The following is a 15,198-nucleotide window of genomic DNA, read 5'->3' on the forward strand; positions in this document are numbered from 1 at the left end:
CTTCAGACCACTGTGGTTGTCTATATGAGTGTTCCTGGCTGTATTTTTGGGTATCCTGTAAATCATTTTATTCACACTTCCAAAATGAAGGGAACCCAGTTAATCTGCCTTATATATCAAAATTGGTTTTATAACTTTACATATATCCTTGTGCACTTTAGGGCTAGTCAATAAAATTTAAAATTGAGTTTCTTAATTCTAGCTTAATCTCACTTAAGGAGATACATGGTCCAAGAAATTTTTCATTTATTTAGTGCTGTAGACTTTAAGGTTTCTTGAGCCTATTTGTTTCCATTAGTTATGGTTTTGCCATTAGTTTTAGTAGAAAAAAGCTTTTCTAGCTCTTTAAAGTGGAAAGTTGGTTTGTTTTCTGCCATATATCTTTTCATAGGAAACAATGCTGCCAGTACAATCTCATTTTCCATATGTGCATTTATCAAAATATTGAACAACAGGCCCACCTATCAAGTGATTTTTACATAATTAAATTATTATAAATAATATGACTGTAGTTACCAATAGGAAAGCAATTCTTTTTCAGATCCTTTAATGTCAAGAAAATAGTTCATGCAGGAGCTCCAATGCTGCACCTTTTAAGCTGGAGATTTTCAATTAGAAAAAGAAGTAAAAAAGTTTGAGCCAAGCTGCTAATGCACACAAGCAGGTGAAAGGTATTACCTGCTTGTTGAAGACCTGACAAATGGAAAATGGAAAATCTGTCCACCAAACAGTTGCACCTTATGCATTGACAATGAAAATTTGTTGTCAGTGCCTTGATTGCCTTGATAGAGTGCCTGAAATCTGACCTGGAGCAGTGGCCAGAACAGTTTGGAAACAGCAGGAATATTTTCCTTGCCATTGTGAGTAGAAGAATGACTTCTGTGAGCCTGGGAAGAGCATGGATGCTGTTAACTCTATATCAGAGCACACACGTGTTAGTAAAGCTTGAAGTAAACCTCTGAGTACGATGAACAATATCTGGATTTGTTATGTTTTCAGGTGGGACCCTCTCCTGATATGTGACCCAGAGCAAGCTACCCTGAATCGTACGATGACAATGTTATCACTGCCACATCTCTGGAAACCAGTTATTCATAAATATATGGTATGTGAACTTCTGCATCTTACATTAACCACTGCTAGTTAGAGCAGCACAGTAACAATAACACGAAGGTGCTAAAAGCCATTGAAGTAAATGTTAAGCCACATGTATAATAAATTACAGTGAGCCATTCCAGCAGATGTTTATCTGCTAGGTCTGGTCCGTATGCAGAATGCTGAACTGTTTTAACAGCAAGTACGATCTTGAGAATGCATTCATTTACAGATGTTGTTAGAAACCTTCTATTGATGTTCTTTTTGGATGGAGTTATAGTGTTATAATGATGATATGCAGATATGCAGCCTGCTATTCTCTTCCTTGAGCAGGAAGTGGTGGTGGTATTGGCATGAAGGATTCTGTACCTTAACTGTATTGCTGCATTTAAAACACCACTATTTTTGTGTTTAGGAAAAGTCTTTAATTGCTTTTCTGCTTCATTCCATTTTCAGTTTCTGATCAATCTAAATTAGATTAATTTCACACACATTGACTCCCTAACGAAGTGCAAATTAACTCAATTTTACCAAATTCAGCCAGATGATGGCAGTTATTCCCTTGCTGTTTAGCTTTACACTATACAGTCTTTAAATAAGATTTCTATAGGAATTAAATCCATATGGTGAATTTTTTTTTCCTTACCCTGTAAAAGGAAGTAAAGACTAAGACTCTCATCTTTTGAAAGGAGATTTGCTTAATTTCTAGCCTACAATGCAAAACATTTAAAGTCACTGCTACCTGGCATGTCTGTCTTTCTTACTCTTCTGATTCAGGTACTGTAAAACCACAAGCAAACGGGTTTCATGAGAATTGCTACATGATTGCTACATGATTAGTTTGTAGCATGTCACATAACTATTAGCATGGAGCTTCTTCTGATTTATGGTTCCAATCCATGGAAGTCCATGTGCAGATTTAAGGTTTTAAATGGATGAGGAGAAATGACCTTTTGCTCCAAAAGCATTTATCTGGATTCAGTGTGTTGCGTTTTTACACATAATTTTGAAGATGTTTGTTGGATGTGTGGCTGATTTAATGTTAACGTCAGTGATGTAAGAGTTGGAAAGTAATACAGAAGTCTTACAGGGAGTGGGGAGAGGAAATTCATGCTTCATTAAAAAAATTTGATGTGTTTTGGGAGAGCCACTCACGACTCAGATAATTTCTGAATTTCTGAATGTTCTAATTAATGAAGAAGCGACCAGATCTGGCTCACTCTGATTCTGCTCGAAGGGAAGATTCTGGAGATTAAGTGAGAGAGCATTGATCCTGCTTACACTGAAAGGGCTGCTAGTGTGTGTATGGCCACCCATGCATGCTGAGTACAATTAACACCATAGTTTACAGATTTTTTCCTTCATGTTTGTCTGACATCTCCTGCATCAGCCATATCTAAGAACCTTTTCAAGATGAATACGGGAATAATGATTTCTATTGCTCTTATTCCTTCTGAGTTTATTCTTTTTTTAGTACTAAAAATTGCCAGTGGATATATATATTTTTGTAAATGAGTCATTTGGTGTTTGTGGGTGTGTTTGTAAAGTAAAACTAGTTTGAATAAATGGAGTTCTGCATTCTGTATGGGCAGAGGTCTGGAGAGGAGCAGGTAGGTCAACTAGGCTAGCTTCCTGTTGCCACAGGTACCTTTTCCAAAGTAGAATGGATGTGTTTTGGTTGACATTTTCATGTTTTTTTAGGTGAAAGGTGGCATATCACTGGGAGAAGGGCTCTCTGAGGGGAAGGCTGATGGGGAGGTCTGTTTGCCGAAGTGGTGACTGCTTGCAGATCTGTGTGTTTGATGAGGACAGAGAGGAAGCAGACACCTTGCTGCTCTGCTTCTGATGAGCTGAGAACAAGGGGTGCTATGTCTAGCACCTCGAGAGAACTTATTATATGAGGTAATTACCTCTACCCAAATCAAAATGAAATTTCCTTCGTTGAATGTAGGAATGGTTTTTTTTGTTTGTTTTTCCTTTCTGTGTTTTGGTTTTCATCTTTGGCTAGTTCTCGTACAGCATTGCAACAGGAAACTAATCTTCAGGAGCACAGCCCATAAAAGATAGGACTTCCAAGGGACTGAACTCTGCTTATTGCAGAGACCTTCCTAGACAGGTACATTGTAAAAGATTACAGGCCTTCACAGGAAATTAAATTGGATGCGATGTAGTAAAAGAGTGAGAAAATGGAAAGGACATATGTTGCACATTTATGATGATTGAGTGGTAAGAAAATGAAAACATATGATGCAGTGAAGTGTATGTAATTTAGATATTGATACACACTTCCTAGTATTTTAAATAATCCCCCCTTCCTCTTCCCTTTGCTCTCTCTGAGTCATTATCTCAATGAGGAAAATCATTAGCATCCTGTAAAATCATGTTGATTTGGGGCATAACAGGTTACAAAGTGTTCTAAAACAAGTCTCAGTAGTAATGTGTAGTGCACTCTATTGAATCATCCAGTGGAAGGTATGTGTGAGGAGCCAAGCTGGCATTGCTGGGCAAGAGCCACACTCTTGGCTAGTGGCTCTCCATATGCTGGTGTGGTGCCAGTGGGGAAAAAACTCCCAGTTTCTCTCCTCTTCGGTGTCAGCTCAGCTGTGTGGGTGAGCTGGGCTCATTTCTGGCCAGGTGCCTGTGGGCAGAGCACAGGTTTCCCTATCAGGGAATTCTTTCAAAGGGGACAGTAATAACTTCCAACATTTTAATAACTTTTCTTATAAGATCCGGTTACCTGAAATTGGAAAGGATAAGCAGAACTCTGAGAGATTTAACTTTATTAACCATCATAAATCCTTTCCCTTTTGACCCTAATCAGTCCCCAGAGTCTTTTTAATGCTCTTGACATTGCACCGGCCTTTCATCATTGCACAATATACATTTTCCTGTAACAAGGAAACTGGTGGTGAGAGCCCAACTTAAACCAGAGGTGAAGGCGGCAGCAGTAGGATGGGTAGAAACTCATTGCCAGCAAAAGGAAGGAGGGAGCTCTGCTTTGGCAATACTCCTCAGCATGTTTCTTCTATCTGTAGAGAGGAGTGGAGGGGACCCAAGGGTGCTGGAGAAACCTCTCCATGCAGTTGCTGAGAGCACTACAGACAACACAACAGCGCTTTTGTGCCTTGTGCTGGCATGGGGGCTAAACCTGCCTCAGAAAGCCTCCTTATGATTAGGCACAGCCCCACGTCCCTGGGGGTAGCAAGCAGGAGGAAGCACTCGCTGCAGACTGGCCAGCTCAGCCCCAGGAGCTGTGGACAAGAAAGAGGTGGCTTATGGCACAGGGATGTGGGGACTGCTGGGCGGAGGTGTGGTGAATGGGGCCCTTCTTCACTGGGAAGGAGCCTTACCAGGTGGTCGAGGGATGAGGAATGAGAAACAAAGGCCTTCTTCATAAAGCAGCTACCTGGGTTTCTGCCTTCCTGTTCAAGGCGTGCACAAATCCTCCGGAAAGTGAAGGGGGAATTCCCGGGCTGGTAGTCTGTCCTTCCTTGTGCTGTCCAGGAATTAATGTGATGGGGAAGGCATCCGAAGAATCTGTCCCTATGTGTAGGGAAGCTAAATTCCCTCTTTTTCTTCCTTATGTGCGAGTCAGCAAGTTTCTTCTGCAAATGCTTTAATTTTAAGCTTAATGCTATGCAAATATTTAACTTTGGAGGTAAAAGCCTCGGGCTGGCTTCAGCTCATGGACTGGCTTCCAGCTGTTTCTACAGGTACTGATCCAATGTTTATATACACAAATTGCTATTTATTTATTTACTGTGGTAACCTTTTAAAAGAAACTTGGATATTTGCCTATCCTGTTTTTGCTTCGTACTTGAAGATTGATGTATTTGTAATGTGCATACAGCCATTTTCAGAAGCTTTGGCAAAACCCTCAGATCTGCTGAAGATAATCCTTGTAGGCTGAATCCTTAGATAGCACAGAGTTGTACTGACTTATTTTTTCTGTAAAGAAGCACCCAACACTTTGCTTACCCCTGGAAGCCCCCCAACCTAAATTAGGAAACAAAGGTGTAGGAAGAGCTGGCGCCTGCTGCAGGAGCTTTCTGCTATAATTTGGTTGTCTGGACAAGCAGTCACAGGGGGCAAGAGAACATTCAGAATAAGTGTCAAGAGTGGTAGCAATACATATGTTAACTAGGTTACCAAAATCTACTAAAATGCTACCTTGATACTGAGCACAGTGTTCTATCCACATGTATTTCACTTTCTCCAGCTCTCGTCTCAGTTGCTGCTTGCCTGCAAACAGCCTCTTATTAAGAGGGGAAAGTCCATCGCCTTGTGGACCTTCTGCAATGTGCTCAGCATGTGAGCTATTGACTTCATAAAGACAAGAATAGCTATCTCAAATGTGTTTCATTTGCATGTGGCGAGATAGAAAAAGCAAACTCTGTGTGAAGACGAGCAGATGAGAAAGACACTGAATGCCTTAAATGCTAAGTGAGTTAATGCTATGCAGTGATTTTTGCTTCTGTTATAGGAAGTGTAAGAACAGTACGCTTCCTGGCGTACATCACCATCTAAACTGCAAAGATTTCAGTTCCATGGCAACACGAGGAGCCCAATGGTGCTTAAGGTGTACGTATTAATGCATTCAGAGTTAGGGGCTGTTACTGAGATGGGAAGAATAAAACATGCTGAATATCTCCCATTTACTTAGTGAAGGCTTTGTTTATAGAAAATTATCCAACTCCCCGTGTTGTCTCCAGTCCTTTCTATGTGTGTTTTTTTTTTTTCTCAGACAAAAAGCAAATGAAGCGATTGTTAATTGGTGATTTTTTTTTTTTTTCATGAGACTGTTAAGTGCAGCAACACTTGAAAGTTGCAAGAAAATGCTGTTAATTTTTGGTACTGTTGTGTATCCCTGGAGAGGAGGGCTTGGTTGCAGGGGGAATTATTTTTTTCCCCAAGATGTAGACCAGAGTGAAGCAGTATTTGGGGTTTTTTATCATTATTTTCCTTGTTCTTTTTGATCAGCCCTCTTTCTGCCTTTTCTTACATCCCCATCCAGTTTCTCCAGTCTGAGGAGCAGGAAACATGACTGAGCTCTGTTTCCTGGCATCCAAAGAAATATACAAGTACAAGGTAACAGAGTATTTTGTTTCTGCCAGTCACTTGGATTTGCAGCCTATCCCCAGTAATACACCTGGACAGAGCCTGAGTCTCCCTTTAGAGCAAGTGGGTGAGGGGCAAGGGAAGAACCCAGGCGAGCAGCAGGGCCAAACTGGCATGGGAAGGCTGACAGAAATGGGCGAGTTGAACTGGTTTTACAGCTGTTTTGCATTGCTGAAACAGGCAAAGCAGTCAGAATTATCGGTGGTTCTGGCCTGTAGATTTCATCGAGATTTCTCTGTGTGACTGCAGAGAGAGCACAGTGCTGCAGTGGAGGCTGGTTGGCTGTTTCCTGTTGCTGTGCCAGGAGGAATAAATTCATCTCTCTGTTATCTCTATCTGTATCTCTTTTTCTTTTTTTTTTTTGTCTCACAACAGGAAAATTTTTTATTAAAAAACAAGACTTTCTTTCATTGAAGGGGGAGGCTTGCCTTCAGGAGTGCAGCACAACCCAAGTAAATCCTTTCTGAGGATGTAAGGAGGAATGAAATGATTAAGTGGCACTGCGCTGGCACTCTACAGAGGGCTGATTTCCACCCTTGGGCGGCAAAACCACAGAGCAAGGAGGTGTTGCATGTACACAGCAGCTTCTAGGAGAGCTCAGTGCTGGGAGCCCCAGCCACGTGCTGGTGTTGCTTGTCCTTGTAGTTCTTGCTTTAAAAAAAAAAACAAAACCAAACAGGTGTAGCTCATTGTATGCATGGCTGTACAATTAATGCATGCTTCTCAAATGACATGGAAGCCCAAATGAAGAGCAGCGTTCATTCTAGCAGACAGTGCTGTGGACATCTGTGTGTCAGTGTCCAACTTGGCACAGTCTCTGGGCAGGCCAGATGCTTTGGGAAGCACCTCAGTCAGTGGGCAGGAAGGATGGAAAGAGAAACTTCGAAGAAAGAAAAAAGGGAGGAGGGAAATCAAGGGCAGGAAGAGAGATGAGTGAGGAAACAGCAAAGGCGAAAGGGCCAGGGGAAAACAACAGGGGGCTGGGAAGAACATAGGGGAGGAAGGAGAGAATGCTTTGCTGTGCCTGAGAAAAAAGTCATTTTCAGATGAAACACAGACTAAAAGGACTAAGAGAATTACAATATGTGAAGTGGGAAAGGATATCAGAGTTGCAAAGAAGGAGGATTCAAACTGATGCAAACAGAAAATATATATATAAAATGTATGGATTGATTTGATGTATTGACCTAGCCATTTTAAGCAGTGATTGCTAAGTCTGTAGCAGAAAGGGGCTGTGCCATTCTTTCATTCGAGGAAGCTTTGGGCTGGTTGGGAGCAGCAGGGCCACGTGGGGAGACTGCTGCAGGTCCCATGGCTGGAGCTGAAGGCATATCACTCCATCTGCAATGTTTGCTTCTTTCTGTCTCTGCAGGGCTTGGACTGCTACCACCTCCCTCCTTGGAGAGCAGGGTAGTGGAGCACCTGCCGCCAAGCAGAAAAACTGCTTATCCTGCCTTCAAAGGCTGGTGGCCAGAAAGATGTGTCTGGTTGTCTTTTCATTTACTTGAGCTGCTGTTAAGCAGGCATATACAAGGTTGCTGTCTATATCCCTCTTTTTTCACTTGTGCAAACTATCTAGGCTACCAGAAATAAACAGCTGAATGGAAATTTTAGTTCTGGCTGTGAAAAGTGGCTTTTGAATGAAGTCTACTTCAAATAACAAATGTCTTCTTTCCTCCTCCTCCTCCTCTCCACCTACTTTGTTCCTAACCATTAACTTTTCATGTCACTTGAGCTAAGTTCAGTGTCAGACTCACCAGATCCTACTGAAAAACACATCTCTCTTTTGTGGCAAGCTGAAGAAGATGAGAGGCTTGTGGTGTTTTTCCTTCTCAATCTTTGCTCCTCTGGGAAAAGCAGCTAAGGCTGTGTGAAGCTGCCTCCTTCCCACTCTGCTCAAAAAATGCCTCTCCATCAGCTGCTTTAAAGCTTCTCTTAAGGAGGTTTGGGCTGGCCTGCTCACTGCCATCATATGCCAGGGGAAGTCTTCTCAGCTTGCGGTGGTAGAAGGCTGAAGAAGATTGCTGTGGAGCAGTCATCGCCATTAGCTATGCCATTTGAAAATCATTACTTAAGCATGAAAGAGAAGAAAAAGATGAAACATTACGAGATTTAAAACCTACCCAAAACTCCAAATAATTTCTGCCGTTTCTGCTTTCTGTTTCCTAATCATAGGCTGCTTCTGCCATGAGAGGAAATGGCAATCACTGGACAGTGGTGCTTGAAATATTCTGCAGTGTGCAGTAGTACTTATGGTAAAGATGGATGTATTTATGGGAAACAAATGGAGATCTGAGCTTACGTGGGTACCTTAATGGTATTTTCTATTATAACTTACTTGCTAATACTTGCTTATTTTGATCGGTGCTGAAAAACAGGATCAAAAAATAGAATGTGGACTTTGGGTGCTGTCACACAATGATGAGTCAGCTGAAATCAAAGCCAGTTCAAGGTTTAAGTACGATTGTTGATGTTCTTGAAAAACAGAATCTCTCAACCAGTCAGCAGCTGAGTTTACTTCTCAGCTGTTAGACAAAAGCCACCCTTTGCAGGGATGCCCTGTGATCAGGCAACCAGAGCTGTGTGACAGGAGGAACTCTTTCCTTTTCCCTCACCTTTGCCATCAGTCCAACAGTTAGAAATCAGATTTAACGACTGGTGTTTTTTGCAGGCTTTGTGAGTCTTTTCCAGCATCAAAACAATTATTTTTTTATAGGCACACTAGTTGTTTGTTGATTTGTTTGCAATCAGTTTTCCAGGAGGTTGCTGTAATGTGGGAGGAACTGAGTTCTTTGGGTGCAAGTGTTCACTGCTGACTCTCTTCTTAGTCATTAGATGTTTCTCACATTAAGGCACTTTTATGGGAAAATGTCAAGCGTCTCCTGATAGCAGGCATACAAATTGACAGAAGCCATTGGGTGGGGCCAAGGCAGCATCACACCAACAGAGACCTCAAGGGGGCTGCAGAACTCTGACCCCACCGATGCACCCCTGCTCTACCTCCTGCACCAGCCCTGGTCCGACATCCTGATACTGACCTGATACATCCATGCTGATGTGCCACCGAACTGAAAGATGTCACTGTTCTTTTCCAAAAAGAACATGTCTTTTTATTCAATTCCCCTGCTATCTTTATTTTTGAACTGCAGCTCTTTCAAGGCTCCCTGCCTTTGCAGTTCTTGTCTTTGTTTAGATTATTTTTAGAAACTGGGGAACAAGAGGAGGGATGAAGTTCAGGGAGCTGACTGTACTAGGAGGCTAAAACTCTTTCTGTCCATGTGCTCTTTCCTCCTCTTTCTTCTCTCCGTGGTAGGGCAGGTTTCAGGGCACGCCATGGCCTCGTGCACAAAACGTGGCTGGCATATATGCTGAACCCCCCTTCCTTCCTGCAACCACCATCATTTCTCTTTTGCTTTCCTGGGTCAGCTGGGCAAATGGCAGTCAGAGTTTTGAGAGCAGTGGAATACTGGGGAGCACTTGCACGTTAAGGTAAATTGTATGCAGAAAGGAATATGTTTCCTTTATTATTTCTCAGTGAGGCAGCCCAACAAAGGTTGTTGGCCTTTTCTTTAAATATTGCTGTTTTTACGTCAGAAGTGTCACATACTTGCTACCAAGCTTTGCAAGAAAATCCACATTCTCTGGAAGCCTGAGGAACAGCAGCTGAAGCCTGAGGCAGCTTTCTCTGCGTAGGTTTTTTAAGATGGTTGGCACTTAGGAAGTCATTGACTGCGAGGTAGGTCAGGCAGTCCTTTTGCTAGCTGAGACAGTCCTAAGGTAATTGAGATATTTGTGATTGCCCATGGAAATTTACTAATGTTTATAATGCTGTTAGGTGCTGAAGTCACTCCCTAACATTGGTTGTGGGATCTTACAATGGGTCAGTATCTCAGCACAGTGTGGGAATTCTCCTCATTTCCTTTTTTTCTGTGGTTATGAAGATGCCTGCAGTATGGTGCAGTAAATGTTAAACATTAAAAACTGGTTTTGTGTGTACTGATAAGAGTAAATCATTGGAGAAGGAAGTATCTTGAGTTTGACTGGTGAAGCTGATGCATCTATGGTGGAAATCAAAGTGGGGGATGATCACAGTCCTAATTCTTTCTTTGGAGAATAGATTCAGGTCAACAAGAAGAGAGAATAGGACTTGTCCCTAAATTAAAAAAGGTGAGTAGATGATTCTGTACAAGAAGCTGCACAACTGATGCAAAAAGTGAGCCACATACAGGGAGAGGGTAATCAACAGAACAAGAAATATTCTTTGAAAATACATTGAAATTGAATGATTTTTTGTTTTGTTTTGTTTTAAACTGCTGTGTTGTAGCAGAGATCAGTTAATTCAGTGATTCTGTGAATAATTGTGCAAAGCGGTTGCTGTAGGGTAACCATAGAATTGTAGAATGGCCAGGGCTGAAAAGGACCACAATGATCATCGAGTTTCAACCCCCTGCTATGTGCAGGGTTGCCAACCATTAGACCAGGCTGCCCAGAGCCACATCCAGCCTGGCCTTGAATGCCTCCAGGGATGGGGCATCAACAATCTCCTTGGGCAACCTGTTCCAGAGTGTCACCAACCTCTGAGTGAAAAACTTCCTCCTAATATCTAACCTAAGCCTCCCCTGTCTCAATTTAAGAGCATTCCCCCTTGTCCTGTCACTATCCACCTTCTTCTATCCCACCTTGTCCTACCGCTAACCATCCTCCTGGCATTCCATGGTGGAGCATGAATGCCCTGTTGGCAGGGATTTATTGTCACCCAACTGAGTGCTCATGGTTGGCATTCAGTGAGGTCTTCTGTGGCTAATTATTTATTTAATGAGGAGTGGCCACAGCGGCACTGTGTGAAGGGCAGCCCCACAGCAGGAGGTGTCTTTGAGGTAATCCCACTGCTCACAGATAGGCTTCTTGTGCATACTATAAATAAATAAAATAATGAATAAGTGTATGTTGGCATTTTTGTTTAAGCTTATTAACAGTGGCTAATAGTATTGAATGTGCTTTGTGTACTGCCATGCTCTGTAGTTTTCTAATTTCTCGAGAAGCAGTTGAGAGGCTTGTGCAACAAGTTAAGGGATCAGGTTGTTGCTGACTGAACTTTTGAATTTTTCCTAACAAAAGGATAGGTCAGTGAGAGAAGAGACGAATTTATGTATGTGTAAACATGAGCAACCCAGACAATTTCATTCCAAAGAGAGAAATCTTTCCCTTTTTAGGCTAAGTAGGCATGGCAATGCTGCTCCTTAGTTCCACATGTTTCAAAGGTAACAGTGAGTGCTGGTGATTCAAGGGAGTCTCAGGAAGAAAGGAATTTGAGCATCACTTAAGAGATAAACTATTGTTTTACACGACATATTTGGAGATTCTCTACAAGATTTTAATTCGTGTGTTGGTTTAGAAAAAGAAGAGAAAGCAGAGCAATGAGATCTTGTGGTTGTGCTTTTATCAATACATTTGATTTTTCGGAAGAATGCATTCTGGGTCTGATCCTTGTCTTCTTTCCCAATTACTGAGTCATAAGAAAAAAAAGTCTTGCAGAGGAAACCTTTCGCTACAGACCATGCGATTTAAAAGCATGAAGGGCAAAATGAAGAAATGTTTTGAAAAACATGAGAAACGGGCAGTTTTGATGTACCAGGCACAGCTCAGCGGCACAGTGAATGCTGCACTGTGTTCACTGCCAATGGGGCCCATTCCCCTTCAGCCCAGTGAAGTGGCATCCTGTGCATGCGGCGTCGGGATGTTCCCTGCCTCTCCCTGCTCTTCCTGCAATATTTTAATTTCACTCTTCTAGCCAAGCAGAAGCTGTCAGCAGCAGCATCTGGAGCAGCCTTGGCCTCGAGTGAGCAGCTCTTCTCTCTGCTTCTGGGCAGACAGTGGCATTGGCAAGGCTGGAGCAACAGGTGTTGGATTTTGAGAAGTTTTAAGCTGGTTTGTGCCCGTCTTTTAATTGTAACACTTGACTGTATTGAATATAGGAAGTTTTCTCAGCAGGTCTTTGTATGCCTGAGGCTGTTTGAGCTGGAATCCTGTGTTACATTGTTGTAGATGGATACTGGGTTGTGGGTGGTGAAGGAGAGCATCTTCCCTCTGCTGCCTTTCCCTGCTCCCTGCTTTCTGTAATCCCCAGTCAGTCTGTGCTTTCCCTTCCCAGACAGAATTACAGTAGGTATATGCTCAGAATCGGGTTTTTATTGTCAGCACCTGTGAACAATCAAAGCTTGTTTGTGCAAATTCAAAATGAAACTTCAATCTGAAATGGGTGTGATTTCAAGAACAGCTTGTTTGCCATCATTGCTATTTTTTGCCAAGAAATATAAAGCTTTACAGTAACTCCTAGGTATTGCTGTAGTTACTGTGCACTAGAATAAACCCATCATGTTTCATGTCTGATTTTATTTGGTCCCCCTTAAAGCCTAGTGGCATACATATGATGCAAGCAGACTCATGAGACTACTGCAGCTGCATTATTTTTCATTACCGTATTCTAAAAATTCATTTTAAGAATTTTGGTGAAGAATGGATCTTTAACATATTTTTAGTTAGTATCTTGGAATAGGAAAGCACACCATCCTCAACATACAGTCACTCAGCTGTGAATGAGCTAGATATGGAATGGACCCAGAGTGAATACAGAGAAATTAAATATCCTTAGATCACTTAGTTGCAGCTGCAGATGAGACTTTTGCCATCAGGTGCTTGTTTCAGAATCCAGGTTCCAGGTGTTTAAGAAGCAACATCCTTAGTCTGATGGTTTGATTTGCTTTAAAACTGTGGCATAAGAACTGTTCTTTACCACTAGTAGTGCTACCAACTGGAACCAGAGTAGTCTGTTACATAGGTGGTAATAATTTGACATTTAACTGTAAGTACACTTACTTCCAAAAAATAAAAATGTAGATTTTTATGTTAAATATCTAAAATAAACTCACTTCCCTCCATTGATTATTACTTACCTTAGATTTTGTCAGAGATGTTTGCAAGCATGGGGAAATATCCAATTCATACTTTATATGGAAAAAATAAATAATTATGTAGCCTCAGCAGATTCTATTACTATAGAGTTTTAATTTCACTTTTCAATTATAATCAGTATTACCTGTTTTGCCAGTGGGGTGCTCTTTCATTTTCTGCGTGGAAAGCTGATTGTCTCTATATTTTTAGCAAACAATATCCTTACACCCCATTAATATGTATTCCTAATGGAATTCTTTTGGTCAGAAAGAGAGAATTCATCTGCTTATGACTTCAGATGCTTCAATTCAGAAAACCATCAGGAAGCATTGCTGCACCAGGGCACCTCTTCTTTCATTTATACTTATTTAGCTGGGTAATGATAGTTACCACCATGACTCCCCTTCTATTCTGTACCTTTCTTCATTTTTATTTCCATGTATTGAAAAGCACTACAATGTTACTACTGGGAACATCCAGCACTGTTCCTGTCAGACCCTTATTTTTCTGTATGCCCTTTCACCCCAGAGAGTGCACCATCACTGCCCATCCATCACATCTCCCATTCATGCCTATTCTGTATAAGGTTTGCTGGGTTCCTTTTTGTTTCAGGAAAACAGGCTTTTGCAAAGCCTGTTTGCTTCAGAAGCACTTGCACAACTTGTACTAGGTCTACTGTATCAGAACCGACAGAACTGACAGCTCTTTTAAAAAACAAAACAAAACAAAAAAATCCCCCAAAAGGTAAACCCTGCAAAAAAAATCTTCTTCTAAATGGAGTAATATGCCTGTTATACAGAAACAAAGGCTTTTGACTGTTCCTTGTTCAGACAGTCCCTTGGAGGTATGGATTGCTTCCCCTTAATGAGTATTGACCGGGTCTGGGAGACACTGCACCAGGATCCCCCAGACGGGTGCCTGCTGGAATTAACCCCTTCTGCATGTCAGCAGGAATCTGAGCTTCCCAGCATGGGGTACTGGGACTTCCCAGCCATTTGAAGGCTGCTGGTCTGCAAGTGCTGAGGGTCTGCAGGTTGCAATGTGCCTGTGGTGTGTGCTGGGACAGGTGGGCGGTGCTGGGTTGGGGCACCTTGGGATGCCACTAGATGTGTCTGCTCAGGGCTGTTAAATCAGGCCACGTGCACATACATATGTGTGAGGGAAAAGTGAGGGCTGTGCAAAGCACTTGGGCTAAAAATAATGTCCAGTGTTGTTTTTACGTAATAATGCTATCACAGATGAAGAAAGTGAGGGAGGAGTTTGTAGCCTGGGACATTTCTTCTTTTCCCTGCTTCGCAGGGTAAACGCTAAAGATCCTGGAGTGTTTGTTTGGCTAAGTCATGCTTTCCAGAAGTATGTCAATGAAGTAGTCATTGGAGTCATAGAATACTTTCCTATATTTAGCTTTTAAATATGCAGTAGAAAGTCATTAACTTTTAAACTCCTAAGAACCATAAGCATTTCTGCAAAGGAACATAGATGTTCAAGTGAGCCAACTAAGGATACGGATTTTACTATTGCCAGAATTGTACTGTAAGTGTTGTGCCATCAGTGGTTGGGGTAAGCTCAGTTACATCCTAGCTGAGTTTGGTTGCTGTGAGAGCACATGCAGTATCCTAAAACTATTGAAGGGGCAGGATTGCTGTGGGATTATAACTCGGTTGGTTAATTTAGAGGACCGTGCTTTTAACTAGAGATTACTACTAAAAAAATCCAGTTATGCAGAACTGTAGAATAGTTTATGTGAGAAGGAATCTCTGGGCACCTTCTTTCCAGCCTCTGCTCACAGCAGGTGTGCGGTTTTGCATGTTGTCATTATCTCACCTGCACGTGATTGTGATTTATGCAAGAAAGATTAATTAATCAGAACTTTTTTGTGTGTGCCAAAGAGGGGTAAAAACCGAGCCAAAAGTATTTTACAAAGGTGATGGAGATAATGTTGAAGTGCCGCTAAAAATCCCTCCCCACTTAACACGTATGAGTGCTTGTACAGAAAGCACACATCACTCTGGGGTAACACAAGGGGCTTAATTG

The 15,198-nt window shown here is 41.9% G+C and overlaps 1 protein-coding gene across 2 annotated transcripts in view; it reads left to right on the plus strand.

Annotated features, from left to right (window-relative positions):
• Positions 1 to 974: 974 nt before the first annotated feature.
• HIVEP2 (HIVEP zinc finger 2) overlaps positions 975 to 15,198 on the plus strand; it is a 95,432-nt gene continuing 81,208 nt past the window's right edge. For both annotated transcript variants that reach the window (XM_010707262.3, XM_010707266.3), the window contains exon 1: positions 975 to 1,105. The gene's annotated coding sequence lies outside the window, so the exon portion shown is untranslated. The remainder of the gene's footprint in view (positions 1,106 to 15,198) is intronic.

This window comes from Meleagris gallopavo, chromosome 2 (genome assembly GCF_000146605.3).
Source record: "Meleagris gallopavo isolate NT-WF06-2002-E0010 breed Aviagen turkey brand Nicholas breeding stock chromosome 2, Turkey_5.1, whole genome shotgun sequence".
NCBI lineage: Eukaryota > Metazoa > Chordata > Aves > Galliformes > Phasianidae > Meleagris > Meleagris gallopavo.